Source organism: Syngnathoides biaculeatus, chromosome 7 (genome assembly GCF_019802595.1).
Source record: "Syngnathoides biaculeatus isolate LvHL_M chromosome 7, ASM1980259v1, whole genome shotgun sequence".
Taxonomy (NCBI): domain Eukaryota; kingdom Metazoa; phylum Chordata; class Actinopteri; order Syngnathiformes; family Syngnathidae; genus Syngnathoides; species Syngnathoides biaculeatus.
In genome coordinates, this window is record NC_084646.1 from 26,174,254 (window position 1) to 26,181,194 (window position 6,941).

Consider the following 6,941-nt stretch of genomic DNA (forward strand, 5'->3'; position numbering starts at 1 on the left):
TAAAAAAACAACAATAATTATTATTATTACTATTATCACCAGCTTCATCTGTATTTAATAGGGGCACCCACTCACATTGTCTGTTGCTACACCAGCCAAGAGCAGTGACAATGCACAAGTCACTCTGATTTGTTTAAAGTCATCTGATCTTCTGCACAGAGATGTTTATATGCGGGACTGTCATTACGCCACATTTAAAGGCAAATAGAGGAGTCATTTTGATTGGGTCTAAATTATTTTGGCTGTGTTCCACCCTCTACAATGGCAAAGACTGCCCTCTTTTAAAGCCCGGGTGTCATCCCTATAAACATTCTAAAACAGATATTGTAATGAAAAATACATATAACATTATTCACTTCAATGTCTATAGGAAAAAATAAATGTGAGCGAAGAGCATGTCATCCATGCGCAAAGTTGCAGAAGTGTCATTCTACGATATCTAAGTGGTCGCCATTTTGGCTGCGTCCTGCGTCCGTGACGTCACCCGGACATTCGCAAATGAAAACACACGGTGCACCCTAAGTATGGGAGACAAACGCGCCCCGTCTGACACGGAAGCTCTTTTCGAAAAGGAGAACACCACACAACCGAGTGAAGTTACCGGGGCAATATTACACTATTGTTTCGAGCCCTCAGGCCAATATTACACTATTGTTTCGAGCCATATTCAGATGATCTGCGATCACGGCCAAACCTCATCCCCGTCTGATCCAATTCCGCGGCGAAGATGAGACATCGCATCAACGCGCACCCTTCACAGAAGTGTGGTGGCAAATAAGGAGGAGGCGGAGCCGAGCCATGCTGTCCTTGAGGGTATGTTGAACACCGTCGAGCCGGGGCGCATTAATGCCTACCTGTTATTTGGAACCCACGAAGCTCTCGCTTCGAAGCGCTCTAACACGAAGGAACAAAGAACTACCTTCCCGGAGGTAAAACTAATGGAAACAAACGAGTCTACTCCGGGTGCATCTGTCCTGTACGTCACTTCCTGCTTCTTCTCGAAAACAAATCCCTCGAAAGGATTTACATGGCGGGAGTTGCAAAAAGCTGTATACGTCAAAATCATGTTTTGTGGTAAAAAAACGCATGGGACCATGTTGGCTGTGGGTTTTTCATTAATAATATACCAAAAATCATCCATTTCATGACACTAGACCTTTAAATATACCGGTTTGTGCTCGCTTGGGCCTCAGCGCATTTAAATTGGTAAAAACCTGACTCCTTGGAGACTCCAGAAGAGGGGGCTGGCTGCTGAGGTTTTTAGCTCAATGTTCAGTGCACTCGACTTCTTACTAGTGACACTGAGACAACGTGGTTTCGAGACTAGGTGTGGGTGTCTGGCCCCTTTCTTGTTTCTTCTTGATGTCTACAGGTTCTCTGGCTTCCTCCAACATTCGAAAAACATGTAAGGTTCAGGGAAGACTTTAAAATCCCAGGGGTGAATGACCTTAGTTGGTTGTGCCCTGTCAGGGTTGGACCTTGCCTCTCACCCAAAACCCAAAGTGAGCTTGATAAGCTCCAATGGGGACAAACTTTGTAGTAAGCCTGGGGTGTGTAGGACTTGAGTTGATGACAAATCTCTTTTGCTTCTTCACCAAGGGGGTCACTAATAGTGTGAGATCGTGTATAGCTATTCTGGGTCAAATTAGATTTGCATTTTCAAACTGGGTTATTTTTGTTCTCATCACAAATCGTTGTATCGTGTGTGTGTGTTTCAGTGAGAGGGACCAAGATGGAAGAAGATTGATTCATTTTTTTATTCTCTCTCTCTCTCTCTCTCTCTCTCTCTCTCTCTTTCTCTCTCTCGTTATCTCTCTCTCTCTCTCTTCTCTCTCTCTCTCTCTCTCTCTCTCTCTCTCTCTCTCTCTCTGTCTCTGTCTCTGGCATGCACATGCACACAAGCTTGGCCGTGCACGCTGACGCGCAAACAGACCTTCCAGGTCCTTGTTCCATCTTCATCCATTTCGCTGCTCTCTCCTTCTCCTCCTCCTCCTCTTGGCAGATAGATGGGAGGAGACGCTCCCGCAGAAGGACATAGCTTTCCGCCGCGCTGGTTTCCATGATCTATTGCCTCCCCTTTGGCGCATCTTGAATTGTCTTTCATGGACGCGCCACGAGCACTGTATAACTATTTTTCTACATAGAATTTACTGACTGGAGGAATCTGAGTGGTGCCACTGACTGGATTTAAACCATCTAGTGTCGCTGGGCACAAGCTGGACCGATGAGCTCATCTCCGCGGTTTCTGACTACGGGGGCGTTAAAGATGCGGCTTCTGGACTGGGTCAGTGTACCTGTCTTCGAGTCACGCCGGCTCGGTTCATCTGATTGATCCTGTCCAACGCCGGCTGTCAATAGGGACCATTATATATATTTTTTAACCTTTTTTTTTTTTTTTAAATCCCATTCTTCTGGATTGGATCCGCCACCTTCAGCCTGAAGGATGGATAACTATTCTACTTTGCAACGTAAGGCACCACTTTTATTGTATACATGGGTTGATGATACATCATAAAGGATTACATAGAATTTCACATGCACAGCATATTGCACATTTTTCCCCAATTTAGCATGTGTTGGATAATTAGCAAATGGTGCAGAGTTCAGACGCAAAAGCAGATTTATTCATTTTTATTATTTCTGTATATAAATCAACAAATCACCAGAAACAAGAAAAATGGACATATCTGCATTTGCGTCTGAACTCTTTATATGATGCTCTCTAGTCACAATAATAATACGCAAAATCAAGTACTCTATTCACCATTATAGGTATTTGTAATCCAGGTTGATGCACATGTTTAAGGTACAAAGTGATTCTCATGTTCATTTTGGTATGGTTTAGCAACAAGCTCCAGAATTAGTTATTATTGTGCAGATATACATTGTACAGTACATGTCTTTCCACTTATCTCTTCAGCACCAACATGTTCACTTCGCATGCATCCTTCAGAAGGAACCATGGCTGCAGGACGAGTGTGTATTTGGTTTTCGTGAGGGAATTTGATTTGTAATTTTACCCTTTATCTTTAACATGTAACCAAGCAAAGATGCTCCTGCAGTTTTTTCCTAGCACACCTGTTACATGGTGAATCTACCTGTCTGAGGTTTTGTAGCTTGTGAGCTAATATTGCCATATTTGTCCAGTTGAGCTTAATTGCCACTCATCTTAATAGTTTATGGTACTTCAAGTTAAAAGCATCCCACCTCTGTCCAGGTAATGCTTTGTTTCCTTGGATCTTGCGGTTTGTAGTGAGGTAGCGTACTCTTCTTTTGGATTAGCTTGAGTGTAGTAGGCTGACTCGCAGGGCACTGAAGCAACATGCACAAGAGGCTCCTTTTAATCAAAGGGAATATTTCATTACTATCTTCATTGCAACATATTACAAGGGCCCTCTGTCTGGATCGCCTCACAGAGGGAGTCTATTAATACATACTTATATCTATCTAGGCCTTTATACTTGCTTGTAACAGCCTAATTTGAAGCATTTTTCAAAACTGATCATTCTTCTATTTTTGGCATGATTTATGTTTTTGGTCTTATTTGTCAACATCTTATCTATTTCTCCACACAGAGTAAAGTGATTTGCTTTTTTATCTTGTCAGATTAATCTGGTTGATCATTTTCAGGGCTCACGGCACTCACTTTTTTTTTTTTTTAGTGATCACCAGCATGCCCAATTTGTCATCTGTTTCGGAGAGCAGTGTGCTTCATCTTTGGGCATTTGTTTAATAATGGACTGTTTTCCTTTCACGTATACACAGCGCTTTGTCCTTGTTTGGACCCTTGAAATAATTCTTGCTGTCATTACAGCAATGAAAAAGAGGGGCTTTGTGCTTTAGGCTGACTTAAACATACTAGCATGCTTCCAGTGCTTATGTATTCATTTTCCATACTGCTTATCCTCACTTGGGTCGTGGGCGTCCTGGCGCTTATCCCAGCTAACTCTGGATGAGAGATAGGGTACACCCTGAAGTGGTCGCAATCGCAGCGTAACATGGAAATTGACTCGCTGGAAATTTACATAAATCTTTTTGTCAATACACTTTGCTGAATGTGAGAACATCATCATCACTTTTTTGTCATTTTGCGTGCTTTAACTATATTTGTTTCATTATGCAGATCAGTTTGTCGGTCTAATTCAAGCAAGTTTATTATAAGAAAATGTTCATTGAATACACGATATATTCTCCAAATTCAAGAGCAAGCCTGTTTTCAGCTTGCAGAACAAAGCTAGATCCGGCTCTTTGCTATTCCTTGTACTAGAGAGCAGAGTCGTGCTGCTACTGGTGCTGCTGCCGATGCTGCTACTGGTGCTGCTGCCGATGCTGCTACTGGTTGCCTAGTTACTGCATTCATGAAACTGGCTCCAATCGTCATGGTCATCGACCACAGGAGGAAGGAGACCCAGCGAATGGGGGGGATACATAACAGTGCACCTGTTGTACAGAGATGTTATGAATGATGATGATGATGATGATGATGAAGGTGTATTGTCTTTGTATGTGGGTTATTTTAAATGCAGGTATTTTTTTATGTTTCTGGACATAAGTATGATTTGGTGGATTTTTGTTTGGACACACTGGATGACAACACATTTAACACGTATACATACATATTTAGGCTATATCATGCAGGATCTGTACTGGCGCAAAAGAGGGAAGAGGTGAGGATAATCATTTTTTTGGTACAGCACGCAGCATACAGCAAGCATAGCGACTGTGTGAAACTGCTTAAAAGTGTTTTCTTCTCAATGTCGGTTTCAATTACACTGTGCAAGCTAGCAGTGAAACAAGTCTCCATATAGCTGAGTTTTTCTCAACACTGTAGGTATTTCAAATACTTCATGTACATCTATTGTGACAACTAAAAGAATAGTCAAAAGATAACCTTCCCCTGATGTGTCAGGAAGTCAAGCATGGTCCTTGCTGCTGGCACGTGTCCCGTGTATAAAGTGGCTTTTCAAACTAGAAGGCTCACATCTGAGCTCTATTCCTCTTGGTCAAACCATAAAAAAGACAATGTTGTTTTTTTTTTGTTCTCTTGATTTTGCAGCGTTCTCTGCTTCCAGTGCGTTTATTTAGATCCCATGAACATGGGTGACCCATGAAGTCATGAAACAACCCAGCAGGAACCTAGCAAGGTGTTTCACACTCAGCACAAGAATCAGGAAGGATTAGTGTAAGTGTATGTTTGTGTGTGTCTTTCACGTGGCTTGCATCCAGTTTCACCCAACAACAGCAAAAAAGAAAAAAACCTGCACATGACCACCTTTTATATTCCTTCTATGTTTCCAGTTTGAGTAACGTTGTTCACACGCCCACAATATTTGCCCTAACTTGACTTCAATGACAAATTCAGAAATTAGATGCTGGAATTCCACTAATTAACCATATTATGCATTCTTTATCGGCTTAAATATTTAGATGTTAGCATATGAGATTGCAGTCTGTGTACTAGTGATTAGCATAACTGCCACACAGTTTCAAAGTTTTCATTTAAAATCTCAGGTTTGATTTTTCTCCCCGTGCTTGCATTGGTTTGCCCCAGTTACTTTTGGCTTACTGGTACATTCCAAAAAATACACGTGTTAATTGAAGACTTTAAATAATCCGTGGATGTGAATGCGACTGGTTGTTGATTATGCAAACTTTAAATGCATGAGTTAATGTATCACATTTCAAATAACACACCCCCAAAGGTAAATTTTTAAGTCTCCTGGAAAGAATTTTCAAAAGCTGTGCTTTTAAGCACACACACAAAAATGCCAAAAGACAAGCTCCATTTATGTGTGAACATGTGCTTATTCATCATTTATTCTTTCTTTGCTCTTGTTGACTTAGAGAACAAAACAAAGAAATAAAAAAATATGAAAAATTGAAAACGTATGTACTCCATTTCTCCAACTGATTACACAGGAGCTGCTCAGGTAGTGCAGGAATACTTAGCAAAGCAAAACTAGTGTAATAAAGGATTGTTGTGACCTGTTGTGTTGCTGCAGTGTGAAATCTTGTGTCAGTGATGTACATCCGTGCTGCCATGATGATTATTACAAATCCTTTGCATTTTTAATAACTCAACCAGCAGTGACACGCCCGCACTGAGTCGAGATTGATCCAACAATTCCCTGAGAGGTACGGCAATATGTGACAGTATCCAAGCAGATGGGAGGAGGGAGTGTGTGCATCCAATAGAGGTTGGTCCACATGTTGCCATGGGCAACCCAAGCTGCGCTCTGATGGGACAAAGACCCGGGGATCCTCTGGTCTGAGCTCTGTAAGGACATCACAGTGTTTAAATGTGAGTCCTGCAACAAGTCTTGGCAAACCTTTCATTGATTCATCCTCTACTAATTTGAATCTTTTGAGTCTTTTAATGAACAGTGCAGTGAATTTAACTCCAGTTCTGATGGCTGACAAAGATGCTGGAACATTTCCAAATGATTTCACACTTTCCTCTTTTATTTGCTCCCATCATACATGATATGGTAAAGCAGAGGAGCAACATTAAGAATGGAAGAAAAAGACGAGTGAGAAGTGGAGAACAGGAGTGTAATCCTACAAAACATCTGCCTGATGTCCTGTTTTGTCTCTTTCAGTTTATCGGTCAATGACTATCAGACAGGAAGAGACTGATGATATGATATAATATGATATAATGAGATGCATCAAGTGACAATGTAAGATGCTCTCTCGCACTGAGCTTGAGCGTGATAAAGTGTATGTCCGAAAATTCTCCAAGACCAAGTGAAGATGATTCTTCCATTAGCCAAACATTTTGATTGTTTTGTTCATTTTTATTTATATATAAAATATTACTGACCTTTCGGCCATGCTACCCTGAGAACGCCTGATCTCGTTAGATCTCGAAAGCGAAACAGGTCTGGCCCTGGTTAGTACTTGGATGGGAGACCGCCCGGGAATACCAAATGCTGTAAGCC

The 6,941-nt window shown here is 41.5% G+C and overlaps 1 pseudogene; it reads left to right on the forward strand.

The window, feature by feature from the left end:
- The first annotated feature begins 6,822 nt into the window (after positions 1 to 6,822).
- On the forward strand, positions 6,823 to 6,941 carry LOC133504202 (5S ribosomal RNA; annotated as a pseudogene).